The sequence below is a fragment of the Saccopteryx leptura genome, chromosome 3 (genome assembly GCF_036850995.1).
Source record: "Saccopteryx leptura isolate mSacLep1 chromosome 3, mSacLep1_pri_phased_curated, whole genome shotgun sequence".
In the NCBI taxonomy this organism is placed as follows: Eukaryota; Metazoa; Chordata; class Mammalia; order Chiroptera; family Emballonuridae; genus Saccopteryx; species Saccopteryx leptura.
The window spans coordinates 361,076,816-361,091,815 of NC_089505.1; the positions used below are offsets into that span (position 1 = coordinate 361,076,816).

Consider the following 15,000-nt stretch of genomic DNA (forward strand, 5'->3'; position numbering starts at 1 on the left):
TAACATAAAATTTGCCCCTTTACCATGGTAAGTGTAACACTTCAGTGGCCTTAGTTACATTCACAATGTTGCCTATCTATTTATAAAACTCATCACCCCAGACAGGAATCCTACCTATTAAGCAACAACTCTCTGTCTACCTTCCCCAAAGACCCTGGTGGCCTCTAATCTGTTGGCTGTCTTGATGAATTTGCCTATTCTAAATATTTCAAACAGTAGACTTCTGTAACATTTGTCTTTTTGTGTCTGGCTTAAACTATAGGACACTTCTTGAATCTGGGTGGCATCTTTGTGCGGGGGCCATGCTAATTTCCGTGTCATCCCAGTGTTAGTGTATATGGATATGCGGCCACCCAGGGTATTTTAAATTGCAGTCAAGTTTGAGAACCACAGGCGTCAAGGAACCACACTACCTGGGTTGAATCTCAGTTCTGCTTGGGCAAACTTTTCATGCTTCATTTTCCTAATTTGCAAAGGATGATAGAAGTAACAGCAATGCCTACTGCAAAGGGTTGTTTTGAGAGTAATTTATGTAAAGTCCTTATAACAGATATCATTTATGGCTGCAATTCATGCCTTTCATCTCTATCTGACGGGTAGATGGTATGTGAGTTTTATGTTGGAGATCAAAGATCTGGTATCTCAGTAAGAATTAGCCCTTCTAGAATTCTGTCATAAAGTCTGTTGCTGTCCAGGATGCTGCACCTTATACAAACATGATTTTAGGCGTGGCGATATGACAAACTTACTGTGTCTGTAAGGTCACACTGTTTTTCGGGCGCTGTACTGTGTGAAAGGCAAAGAGCTCTAATGGGAAACAGATTCAGAAATGAACGTGTTGCTCTGCTATTTACTAAATACGTGACCTTGAGCAAGTCACGTGCCCGCCTCCAGCCCGTCTCCCTACCTGTCAATGAGGATAGTGCTACTTCCTACCACGTGGAACTATTTCACAGAATGAATGAGACAACCTCTGTGAGGAATCTGTCGCAGCAGATGGCACTGAACGGAGGCTCAGTGGTGCCCCTCTGCCACCCCACACGAGCGCAGCGGGGGAACAGGACTTCGTAATGACCCATCCCGGTTTTCACGGTCACTGGAGATGGGAAACAGAGACATACAGAGCACTGTTACGTTGCTTCTTCTTTAAAACCCGTGTGTGAGAGGCACGTGACGATAAAGAGCGGGCCTTTATCTACAGGAAGTTCATTGTGTTCAGGGTTCAGTTCCTTGAGAGGGCACATCTGGGGAACTTGAGAGTTTGCTCTGCACGGCTAGTCACTGTTGAGATGTTTGGTTTGTGGGGTTTGGTTGGTTTCATTTTGTTACGTTTTTTTTGTGTGTTTTTTTTTCCAGACATGATTTGGCAGATGTTGAGACTTGTCAGTATGCCTTGCTTTGGGTGTCTTTGGGAACACAGAGTCCTCAAGGGCTTGGATAATGTCTTCTTATAGGCTGCACTCTCCTGATGACTAGTAATGCAGCTCATGAGCATTAAACGGTGTGACTTCAAATTTTAAAAGAGGCCGTTCTTCAGGAAGCAGAGGGAGTTAGTGTGAGAAAAAAACAAAACAGTACATTCCACGTGAATTTTGTTCAACCCCACCTGACGAGAAGCAAAAGTGAGTGGGGAGTTAATAGAGAAATCTAAATTGTATCCTGTGACCTCCTTAAAAGAAAAAGAAGTGATCCTTCTTCTTTTAAGTTAATAGAGAAATCTAAATTGGATCCTGTGACCTCCTTGGAAGAAGTCTTAAACCTGGCAGTTCCCAGATTAATCAATGATGGTGATTTAAGTTTGATAATGATATGGTCCATTGGGAGTAGAAATGCTGACCTAGGACTCAGGAAACATGGCTGAATTCATTTCCATCCTGAACTACATGTTTCACTGCATTAACTGACACTTAACGTTGACGTGACACTATACTTGACAAAGAATATTCCCACCACCATCTCATTGGCTCCTCACAGCACTCTGTGCAATGTTCCTGTCCCCATTTTACAGACAAGGAAGTCAAGGCTCAGAGCGTGTTAAGTAATCAAGGCTTTAGGACTCAGCTAGTCTACAGCTGCAGAGTCTATGAACGCAGCTGTGTCTTGTACCCAAAGGCTAGGCTCTTCCCACTAAATACTCGCCATAGTCAACATTAGGCAAGTCGCTTTATCTGTCTCTGCCCCTGGTTTATCATCCCTTGGCCTTGCTTACCTCCCAGGAATAACATGATAAAAATAAGAGTTAATAATTAAAGGAGCTTTGAAATCATAACGTCCCGCGTAAGCCTGGAGTAGCAGTATGATGTTTTATGAAGTGCGGAAGTAGCCCAGGAGAGATGTGTCTCGGTAAACCCACCGCCCTCGTTGAAAGTTCAAGCCAGGCACTCTAAAGTTTTAATTGCTTTTTGGTTAACATGCCGCATTTCTAAAAGCCTCCTGGAATATTTTACTTTCACTTGCCAATTTTTTTTTTTTTTAAATCCTACTTGGGCTGAGTCCAAACTTGAAAAATTTCATGTGAAAATGGACTTTTTTTAAAAAAAAAAACTTTCATAGGTTCAGAGAATAAAGTACTCTTTCACAGGGAATAAAAACAAAGTTTACAGTGGAAATCATGGCACAGACAGGCCATGGGGCGCTTTGCTCCCCAGCCAATCGCCTGAGCGGGGTGAGTGGGGGACGGAGCCCCACCTCAGAGAATGGCCTTTCAGGATAGACCTGCCTCACCTCACACAGCTCCTGCTCTGGGCATGGTGAGCGCTCTGAGCTTGCGGTGAACTTAGCACACTCTTGGTTCCAGCTGATCATAGGGTTTAGGAGACTAACTTCTCCCATCACCCAAAGGAAATACGGGCCACTTATCAAAATGGGTCTAAACCAGCTGGACCTTTAAACCTGAGCTCCATGGCTGTTCCCAGGGGGAGCAGGTGGGAGCATGCCCACTGGTTTTCAGCCCCAGGTAGACCTCATTTAAACAAGGCCATGAACCCTTCCAGCGACCTCTCTCCTTCAGTGCCTTTTAGTGAATTGGAAACAGGAGGCCTCCAACCCACAGTGATGAATCCAGAGCTGCCATTACCAAACATACGGAAATGAAGCCTTCTCTTCTGTTGTCCCCCATCCACCCCAGATTATGCCCCACGTGTTCTATGACACCGACAGATGTCCAAATGCGCCCTTGTCTCAGTTGCCTCCATGCTTTTGGACCTGAGAACCACCCCCTCGGCCCCCGAATTCTCATCCTCACTACTCCACCCCCACTCTCACCCCTCTTTATGATTCAGAACACAGGTCCGTCAGATTTTTCCTCTTCCAGGAAGCCCTCCCTGATTCTTCGGACTGTTCTGTGGGTTCCTGGTTCGCACTTTCAGGGAAGTCTGTGTTTTCTTCCGTCCCAGCCTTTGTCTCCTCATTTGTGGCCTGTGTTCCTTTGCCTTCAACCGGCTGCGAACTCTCCCAACATTCTGACACATTCTTCTCCAAAACGTTGGCATACAGCATGACATGCAGACAAACCATTCAGTCTCTTTGAGGTGAAAGAAAACTGCTCGTTAGTTGTTAAGTTCTTTCGAGATGCAAGGCACCTCAGCACTTCAAAAACGTCTTCGCATCACGTTGTCCCAGATATGCCACGCAGCTGATATTATTCCCAACATCGCCATTTTATAAGTAAAAAAGCTGCCGCTGGGAGAAGCTATAGCATGAGTGGGGTTGTAGGACGTTCACACCGAGAGCAGCGTTCAGGATGGCATCCCAGGTGTGTCTGCCACCACGTCGCAAGCCGGTTGTCATCACGCTGCTGCCCTTATTTCTAAGGGAGAGCCTTGCTGTCGTGTTTTCAGATTTTGTTTTTAGTTTGAATCCAGCCAAGTCCAAATGCACTTTCACACTTCCTGGAACAGGGACCCGTGGGTGCTACGGGGTGGCACGCATTCCCCCCGCGGCTGGGAATGGAGGTGGCTGATGCGAACTGTCTTTGCCCTCTTTTTTTTTTTTTTTAATTTTTTAATTAATTATTTTTATTTATTTTATTTTTTTTTTTTTTACAGAGACAGAGAGAGAGTCAGAGTGAGGGATAGATAGGGACAGACAGACAGGAATGGAGAGATGAGAAGCATCAATCATTAGTTTTTTCGTTGTGCATTGTGACACCTTAGTTGTTCATTGATTGCTTTCTCATGTGTGCCTTGACTGCGGGCCTTCAGCAGACCAAGCAACCCCTTGCTGGAGCCAGTGACCTTGGGTCCAAGCTGGTGAATTTTTGTTCAAACCAGATGAGCCCACGCTCAAGCTGGCGACCTCGGGGTATCGAACCTGGGTCTTCCGCATCCCAGTCTGACACTCTATCCACTGCGCCACCGCCTGGTCAGGCATGCCCTCTTGATAGATGTTTTAGACCCCCTCCCAGGGGCCAGCCTAATTCAGTAACTGGTTGCTGTGGAGGCACAGAGGCAAGACCTCTGTGCTTAGGAACAATCTGCTGGGCTGTCCTAGGTCCGGAGGCCCCCGTGGGACGGGCTGAGGCTTCAGCCTCACCAGCATAAGGATCCGTTTCTCCCTCTGCCCAGTCCTGCTTCCCGTAATGTCTTGCAAATGTTGTTCCTGAAAACACTCCCCGATAAACTTCCTGCACGCCGGTCTCCATCCCAGAGCCCGTTCCTCCGGAAGCTCAGCCACAGATTAGACAGGAGGAAATCGCCGCTGACAAATTACTAATCAGAGTAAGAATTCAAGCAACCTTTTAAGAACAGGATGCATGGTTCAGGGAGGATGCTCGTCTAAGAGCGTACTCGCTGGTCTAGGAAGAGCCACAGAGCAAACTATTGGAAAAGCATCCCACCCATTGCTTTGGGGTGGGGCATCGGCCCCTCTGTGTCATCGCTGTGTGGCTTCATGCTGTGACTTGGTCCGGGTCCCCTAGATCCCCTAAGCCTCTGTTTTGCATGGAACTCGACCACCACGGCATTGGGCAAGAATCTCTAGTGTGCCCTATGGTTAGGGGAGCAGTGCCCATGGGAACCAGCATCTCCACAAAGTCAGACGAGTCCCACCCTTGAGATGGTGTAGCAGCGGCAAGCTCTGCTTTGAGAGAAGGACGACCTTCTCGGGGAAGTGAGTCATCGCTGTGCACATCAGGCAAGATATTTAAGTTGATATTATTTTAATCTGGACTATACTCAAATAAGAGTAGTGAGTTACGGGACTAAGGATGCAAACTCAGGCCAGATGCCCACTGAGCTGTCGCACCTCCCTGTTAGTTCTGACTGACACTCGCAGACTCAAGTATCTCACCTCATTGTCACAGCCTGAGTGAGATTATATGAGAAAAATATTTACAGCGTAAGCCTAGAAACGGCAGAGAGTTACATCTGAAAGCAGAGAAGGCTTAGTATGAGATATAATTGTAATTACCTTTAAGTTCTTTCTCCATGCCAAATGCCTGTCATTAAATCAACCTTAAAAAAACACTATTGTTTTCAATTCTGCATTTTTTTCCTTCAGATGTCACCAAATGCATTGGACATTCACTATCAGAAACCATATTGCTAAGCAACTTCCAAGGTTTGTCTCTTAAAACCGCTACACAGTAAGCACCGCCCCTTCCGCTCTATAGATGAGAAACAATAAGGCTTACCATGTTTACATGTCTTACTCTAGGCTACACAACTGGAGCCAAGTTTCACGTTTGTAATCAGTGCAGATACCCATACTGCCTACACCACATGATTCTCTTTCTCTGTGATGGGCTAGCATTTGAAAGACACAGGAGGATTGATCTGTATGTCCCTACTGAGTGGTCCTAGGACAGATGAGAAGGGATTCCAAGGTGGACAGATAGAGACTTAACATAAGTGTATTGGCTAGGACCCCACTCAAAGTGGTCAAACTTGAAACTCCAGGGACAGTCACATGCAGCAGGTTATAGGTGCTTAAACAATACGGGCAGGAATGTGTTCTCTTCTGCTGGCTTCATGCCCAGGGTTAGACAAAGATGGCCACAAGAACATCTAGGCTCACAAGCTATCAGTTTAGCGACCCCAGGAGATAGGACATTTTTTCTGTACTAATCACTCTAGAAAAATCCCAGGATTAGCCCTGAATAAGCTGGCTTTGACACATATCACCTCCAAACCAGTCACTAGGAATATAAGATGGTTTGCAATTATTGGCCGGGACTGGGTAATGTGTTCAATCTGAAGCTAGGGATCAGCCAGGAGGTGTTTAGAATCAGTACCTCCCAAATCAGATGGACTGAGCTACAGAGGAAAGGAAGGGAGAATCTCCCCGGGAAAGGTTCACAGCGCGAGAGGGAGGGATCCTGGAAAGGCAAAACGGCCGATGCCTTTTGCAATGAGGAACAGACTTGACACCTTGCAGCATACCTTGTTGAAGCCCTATCCATATCACCTTGGTTCTTATGATGTCTGGGTACAACATTCCAACCGACTTCCGGGGCTGGCCTCCTTCACTACAGGGCTGAAGAGTGTTCCGCAGTTCTGGTCTGCCATGTGTGTGGGCATGATACAACCAGTAATTGTGCATTCTGGTGGGAAATACCCCAGCAACTTCATCCCTCAGATAGGCAATTGTGATGTGCATGTTCAAATTTGTGTTTTAGAGGTCCTTAGTAGACAAGATGAATCTCCAGTTATCTGACAGAATAATTAATTAAAAATACAGCCTATATTCATTTCCCTGTCAATCCCTCACATCAATTCTCCGTGTCCCTATTATACTGACTAGGATAGCATTCCAAATAACCCAAGCACACTTGAACCCTTGTCTTACAAGTCAGAAATAATGAAACAGGCTGTCTCCTGAGGAAGTGAAATGTTCAGCCATAGAAGCATTCGATCATGAATGTAAGAAGGCATTTGGGGAGATTCAAGAATAAAATGAGTGATTGGATTGAAAAACCCACTGTTTTTTTTCTTTTTTAATTGAAATCTGTTTGACATATTACATAAGTTAAAAATGCACAAAGATGTGGTTTTGACACACTTACATATTGTAATGTGATTACCATTGTGGCAATAACACCTCTATCACATTATATAAGTTTGTTTTTTTATTTTTTGTGACTAGAATAATTAAGATCTAGACTTTTAGCAAGTTGCATGAGCATAATACAATATTGTTGTCTACACTCACCATACTGTTTGTTAGATCTTCAGGACCTATTTGTTTACAAGTTGCGGTACCTTTAAACACTTCTATTTCACCACCTCCCTGCCCCTAGTAACCAGCATTTTACTTTCTGTTTTTACAATTTTGGCTTTTTTACATTCCACATATAAGTGATATCATACAGTATTTGTCTTTCTCTGTCTGGTTTATCTCACTTAGCATAATGTTTTCAAGGTCCATCCATGATGTCACAAATGGCAGAACTTCCTCCTTTCTTGTGACTTCCTAATATTCCATCATCCATCTCACATCACCTTTATCCATCCCTCCATTGACAAATGCTTAGGTTGTCTCCATGTCTTGGCTATTGTAAATAGTGCTGCAGTGAATAGAGGGGTGCAGCCTATCTCTTTGATAACCTGCTTCATTCCCTATAGTTTCAAATTGAGGCTCAGGGACAAAAGTCTTGCTCATACCAAATGCCCCTGGATAGCCCTTAAATTGAATCAACTTCACAGAACAGCAGCTAAAATTTTGGGAGAACAACACTCAACAGCAGTTCCTCTTCTCTTTTGGGGTCCCATGTGCAGGAGCAAACCCAGCGGGTCTGACAGGGGAGGCTGTTTACCAGTCTCCGGGGCTCAGCGCTGGAAAGTGTTGCCAGTCCATCCCTCTGATGTATATCCAAACACTTTATTGCCACAAGAACTTTTATGTCCCAAGACTGACAGGGTGAAGATATCTTTCTTCACCCTGGTGTTGCTAAAAATACAATGCTTTATTTTGCATGCTCTTCTAAGCTTATATTTGTAAACTGTATCATTAAAAGAGCATACTAAAACAACTAAACTTTTGAAGGACATAGTGCCCCTTGGTTTTTTTTTTCCATATAAGAAACCATCATGGCCCTGGCTGGTTGGCTCAGCGGTAGAGCGTCGGCCTGGCGTGCGGGGGACCCGGGTTCGATTCCAGGCCAGGGCACATAGGAGAGGCGCCCATTTGCTTCTCCACCCCCACCCCCTCCTTCCTCTCTGTCTCTCTCTTCCCCTCCCGCAGCCAAGGCTCTATTGGAGCAAGGATGGCCCGGGCGCTGGGAATGGCTCCTTGGCCTCTGCCCCAGGCGCTAGAGTGGCTCTGGTCGCGACAGAGTGACGCCCCGGAGGGGCAGAGCGTCGTCCCTGGTGGGCGTGCCAGGTGGATCCCAGTCGGGCGCATGCGGGAGTCTGTCTGACTGTCTCTCCCCATTTCCAGCTTCAGAAAAATACAAAAAATAAAAATAAAATAAATTAAAAAAAATAAAAACAAGTCAAAAAAAAAAAAAAAGAAACCATCATAAGGGCTAAACTATGATAGTATTTAGCCCTTGTATCTATTTTATCTCAATATGATATCTATGTGATATATATATATATTATTATATATTATAATATATTATTATATATTACTATATATATTACTATATAGATATATTATATCTATATTATAGATGCTATTTATGGTTTTAAAGTATCATTTTCTGTTGCCACAAACTTACTGGTCTCATAATACTACACAAATCTCCAACTGAGAGTGTAACATAAGCCAGGTGGTTACGTACCTTAGGTGACTTGGTACAGGGATTTTGCAGTTAAAATCGAGGTTACTAATCAGCTGAACTTAAAATGGGCAGACTGTTCTCAGTTATCTTGGGGACCACACATATTACAGGAGCCCTCCACGCAGAAAAGAAAGGCAGAGAGAAGGGGTGGCGGGGGGCGGGGCAGCTGAAACCTGAGAGGGACTTCGCACACAGACTGCAGCTGGCTTTGAAGATGGGATATGGGTGGGTGCGCGAGGAAACTGGAGGAAGGAAGTGGGTGTGCTGCCAAGAATGTAAAAGATCCTGGAAGTGGATTCCTCCGCGGAGTTTTGAGAACCGAGCTCGGGGTGGCTGATGTTGGCTGGCAACGTCCTAATCGGAAGGCTCCGCCCAGTCACCCAGATTTCCAGTGTAAGAACCAGAAGGAAACGTGGGTTGCGTTCAGCTGTTCCACGTGGGGGCTATCTGTGATGCTGGTAAAACGAAAGTAGCACACAGGGGAACGAAATTAAGAGTAGAACATTTAAGCAAATTTAAAGTCTTCGTATCTCTCCCATGAGCTACAGTACGTTGATCTCCAGTTGTAACCGTTTTCATCCCTGAGTTATGCAGTCCACTTCGAACGAAGTTTGACAAGGACTCCGAAATTGTATTGGAAATTGTACTGTATCCGCACAAATGTACACACACAGCTGACATAGCCTGTTCCTGGCTCAGTCTCTCAGAGCTAGAGAAGGAAAGGGTTGCAAGTCACAAAAACACGGCATTGCAGGAGGGCAGAGAGAACAGAGCGCACGACCTGGGACTCGGTCTTTGGGAAGGGCCCACATTCAGACCTCGCTGTTCCTTCTCATGTCGAGTTGAATTACTGTTTGTTTTACTTGCAACTCCTTCATTCTTACAGAAAAAAGAAACTTTGAATTCGTGCTCTGTATTTTGAAACCTATTACAGAGATAATACATGGAGTCCTCGAGGGAGAAGTTTTTGTCTAGGGTTTGTTGTAAAGTCTGACATCCAGCCTCCTCTTGTCTGGCCACGTATTTTGTATAAAAGACCGTCTTACGCTGCTTTGCCCTTTGTCAGCTTAGGGAGGTCTCCGGGTTATAAGAACATGCATATCCTTGGTTCTGACTCGTTTTAAATCTTGCCACCCACCATCACCCAGGCAGAGAAAAAGGCTTCCCGAGCAAACCTATAAAACAAAGGACTTACGCAGTTGCCACAAAGGAGCAGGGGAGAGGGTGTTGTCATCTAAAGTTCTTTGTGTTCATTTGGACACGTGCCCAGTATACAGAAGTATAAAGGAAATGATTTCTCTCAAAATAAACATATCAATCTAAAAAAAAAAAAAAAGGGTGAAAAAATGCATGTCCTGTGGAATTTATTCTCAAGTGATGTCTTCATTTCCCCACTGGGACTTTTCTCCAGCTCACTCATAAACATGCTAATAACAGACAGAGTATGTTACGTGTTAATCATGTGCTGGGCACTATGAAAATGATTACACTGGATCCTCCCAAGAAATATAGAAGTGCGTATAATGTCAACGTTTTAGGTTCACACAACAGTGAGATGTAGGCCTCCCTGACTCCAGTGATCTATTAGTTAATAATTACTGCATAACAAACCACTTCAAAAGGCAGTGTTTAGAACAGTAAGCATTTATATTGCTCACAAGTCTAGGGGTCAGCAGGGAAGTTTTTCTGGCCTCAGCTGGGTTCACTCATGCAGCTGCCGGTAGCCATGGGCTGGGTGGACTTCACTGCCAATCTTGTTTGGACTCACTCACGCGTTCGGTGTCAGTCGGCAATTAGCTAGACTAGGATATCCTCAGCTGAGACAGCCGGGCTCTCCTCCAGCTAATCTTATCCTCCAGGAGGCCAACACAGATTTGATTTTATATGCACACACTGTCAACATTCCTCCCTTATGGGGGTCCCAGTGCCATCCCCACACTCTGAATGCTCCTATCATCTCCCTCAATTTGTGCACTCTGCTTTAATTTTTTGTTTTGTTTTGGTTTTGGTTTTTTAGGTGAGAGGAGGGGAGATAGTAAGAAAGACTCCCGCATGTGCCCCAACTGGGATCCTGGCAATTCTGTCTAGGGCCGATGCTCAAATATTGAGCTATTTTTAGTGCCTGGGGCTGACGTACTTAGACCAGCTGAGCTATCCTCAGCGCCTGGGGCCACGATTAAACTAATCAATCCACTGGCTGTGGGAGGGGAAGAGGGAGAAAGGGGGGAGAAGGATGGGGGTGAAGCAGATGGTCACTTCTCCTGTGTGCCCTGATTGGGAATCAAACCCACGACATCCATATGCCCACACTCTGCTTTCATGAACACAGCCCCACATTGGGGTTTATTGAGTGTTTTCTTTCCTCACCTCTTCCTTTTAATATTGCACCTTATTCTTTCTTTCAGTATTATAATCTTGTTTATTTCTATAATTATATCTCTTGCATTTCTTTATATATATATCATAACCTGATTTTATTTAATATATATGATATACAACTGCTTATTATATGTGTCAGATTATTTGCTTCCCCAATGAGACTATAACTTTCTTAGTTGCTTTTGGCCCTCAGCGGGACCCAAGCCCCTCCAACTGGAATAACAAGCTTGAACGTCCTGGCCACTCTGTTCCCTCCCTTCCAGCAGCACCGCACAAACCCTGCCACGTTCCAGGTTTCTCATCTACGCACATCCTCCCTCCTCCTGCCTCCCTGCTTCTCAACCCGGACAACCTTTACATCTCCATGATGATTTCAGAAGTGCTGTCTCCCCTGGAAATCTCCCCGTTTTGTCCCCTGAGGCTGGATGAGGAGCTCGTGGGCCGAGTCACCTCACTGTGGTGTAATTCTGTCACATAGCGATGCCTGTGCACCCCACCTGGGTCCTTTTGAGGACAGGACCTGGAGCTTTGCTCGCTGTCCTAACTGTAAGGGGTTGCACAGTCCCTGGCACGTAGCAGGCTCCCACTGAGCACTCCCTGAGTAAGCGAATGTCTTTCTGAACTAGCACAGGAATGCCCAGCACAATGGCGGCACGCAGGCTGCCCAGGGTCACGGCTTGCTGACTGCGTCAGCACTGATACCAGTACGATGCTTCTGGAGCTCTTGGTGAACCTGCCAACAGGAACGGCTTGACCTGAAATGAAGCCGTGAGTTCTGCGTGCAAGGGTTGCGAGGCCGCTTGCAGATGGCCCCGGTTCCCTCCGGGGTGTCTAATTGAATGTCACACCTGAAGCTTCCCTTCCGTTCACAAACATGAGCTCCCCTACGGCCAGAGGAACAACGGCCTGAAGTCTTAACATGAATAGGGTGTGGGCAAACCTTACTTCTAGATTATCACTCAAGTATGGCAGAGAAGTTGCTACAAGTCAAGGTATTTTGCCAGGAATTTTCCATTAATTTACATGGCTTTCCAGTCAGATGCCGACAAACACCCAGGGTTTATCAGTTCAGACATCGCCCTTCCCTTCCGCTCATGCTTTGGAACATCGCCATCAGGTACCTCAGCTCCCGCCTTCCATCCCCAGTGTCCCCTCCTAGTGTCCCCTCCACAGCCACTAGGAGTCCCCTCTGGGGTGCGTCACCAAGGTCACACCACGCCGCCCCTCAGACCCAGCTCCAGCCTGGCGCACTAATTGCAGCACCTTTGTGGACTTGGAACCTCCTTCCCCAAGTTCACATTTCTCAGCTCGAGGCCGATCTCTGGTGTTTCAGGATGAGGAATATAACACTTCATGTATTTCCATTTCCGTTCCAGTCTCTGCGGCAGCCATGCTCTGGGACAAGGCTCTGATTATGAGGCTGCTGCCTGGCAGGTCGGCGAATGACTAATTCTAACACAGTATTCAGTGTTAGTCAAACTCCGGGGGTGGGGGGATGGGAAGGAAAAATGAAAAATGGAAGCACCAGCGATGGCTTAGTTGAAATAAATGCTATCTGGGAAAATTGGGGAAATCAGATGTTAATGCCATGCTATTCAATAAATAGGTACTGGGGAAATGAAACCAGGGAGGGGACACCCTTCGCTGTGCATATGGAAGGATGGATGAGGACTGGACCCGCCCAACCGGGAGCTTTGGGAAGCTCTGGTGGGCCTCCTCTTCAGACTTGCGTGTGGACGCAAATGGCGGCAGTCGCACATCTTTTTTTTTTTACCACAAGGAATATCTCTTTTGTTGCTTTGGCCCCACGGATCCAAAGTTTTGAAAGGATTTGATCCAAAATTAAATGATGATAGTTTTCAATTAGCACTTAAGTCACTTCCCGGTTTTTTATTGATTGAAGGTAATCAAATTACTAATCAAAACTTCTGATCCACAGGAATCGGACAGTAACTGCAGCTTGAAGCACAGTTTATTTAACATTTTAGTCGGTTCATAAGTAATAACACAAATGAGTGTGGGGGTGTATTTTTAGGCTTTTTAAAATATTAAGAGCTGCTCCTGCCCTTCCCCCACCCGGATTGGTGTCACTCTTGTTGGTGGCTCGGTACGGGGTCTGCATGAGGCCCAACGGGCAGTGTGTTCGCTCAGAGATTCAAGTTGTCTCCTTGGTTCTTCTGTGCAAATGAAGTTATGAAGTTCAACTCCAGTCACTTGAATTTTTGCATTACTTTATTTGAACCGATTATGGGAGTCCTTTAAGGTTATGAAAACCAGGTTATTTTTATGGAAGTAAACCCTGTGTGTTACCCATGACAATGGAAGGCTCGAATACAGTACTGTCCTGAGTGTTGTCGGAGCCACCCAATACTCAGAACTGTATCAAAGCTCCCACTGTGGATGACTTATACAAACAACGTCACTGGGGAATAATATCATTGCATTTTAAATTTTATTGTAAAGTTTTCATTTAAAATTAAAATTTTAATCTAAAAACTAAAACAATTTTACCATTAAAAAGCTATTTCTAGAATGGGTCATACCCTTAAACAGAAGATATAAAACCTATTTAACTTTACCAATGGTCATTTTGAGCTCCACTGTTCATCTGTTTGCTGGAGAGAGAGAGAGAGAGAAAGAGAGAACCAGGTTCTGAAAACCCGACTTGGTTTCTGAGCTTGGCTGTGCCTAATCCAGTAAAACTTTCATGGGCAATTATACGAACCCATTACTTTCCTATTTCTTTCCAGAATGCGTCTGCAGTGGACTTCCGTCACTTACTGTTTGGAAAAGTTACTACTAATACCCTTCTCACAGGATACTAGTACAGTACAAACTACATTTCTACATTTAAAAGTATTAGGTTGAATAAAACAGCATCTGAAATTTATTAATATGAAAAATAGGCACTCACTAAATTAGTTGACAGAACAAATTATTCTGGAGAGATAATCAGCTCTACTTTTTTCATAAATACTTTATTTGGTTTGAAAGAAATGACATCCTGTATTAAAAAGTTACATTTTTCAATGGTGCTTCAGAGTTTTCAAGATACTTATACAGCTATTACTTTACTTCGTCCAAAAGTACCTCTCCACCTGTCCCAGGTATTTCCCAGACTATTGTCCAGGGAGCCAAACAAAGAGAATGGAGTTTGAGAAGAAGGTGTGTATGTAGGAAAAGGGATTTCATTCCAAAGCCAAAGAGAGAGATGATTATATATCAAAAAATATTTATTGGGTCCCTTCAATGCCAAGTCCGAGGGCGACCGTGGTGAATAAGACGGACAAAGTCATTGGCTTCCTAGATGGGAAAATGCCCAGACCCCAGGAGTCAGGTTCCTTCTGCCCAGGGCCAGAGAGAGTGGCGGGCGTCTGCCCTTCATCAACTCTGTCTATCCACAAATGAACACATCAGAATTGGGTGGAATGAAAAGGGCATGAGTTTTGTACAGACATCTTGAAGTCACCACTTAGTTTCCATAGGACTTGGGTCAGAGAGCTTATTTAACCTTTCAAAGCCTCTACTGGGACCTACCTGACAGTCTTGCTTGGAAGAATCAGGCAGGTAATGCATATCACTTAACATAACCGACAAGCCCAAAGTACCAAATGAAAGAAGGAACGAACAAGAAACCGAGGAGAACAGCAGGAGCCCACTGGCCTTTCTCAGTAGTATCTGTTTTGTGTTACACAAGCCATGCTGCAGCACTATGTACAAATGTATACAAACTCATCCATAACACTTCCACTCGCCTGGGTCCCTTCTCTCCCCTTGACCACCAGCACATGTGACATCTTGAGGAGTTATAATCAGTGTGGGCATTATCAGTTCTGAACTCATCATTTTCTTCTCTGAGTAGGGCACCAACAGTTTCCATGTTTACAAAGTGCATTTGT

The 15,000-nt window shown here is 45.0% G+C and overlaps 1 pseudogene; it reads right to left on the bottom strand.

Annotated features, from left to right (window-relative positions):
- Window positions 1-252: 252 nt before the first annotated feature.
- On the bottom strand, window positions 253-353 carry LOC136402036 (U6 spliceosomal RNA; annotated as a pseudogene).
- Window positions 354-15,000: the final 14,647 nt, after the last annotated feature.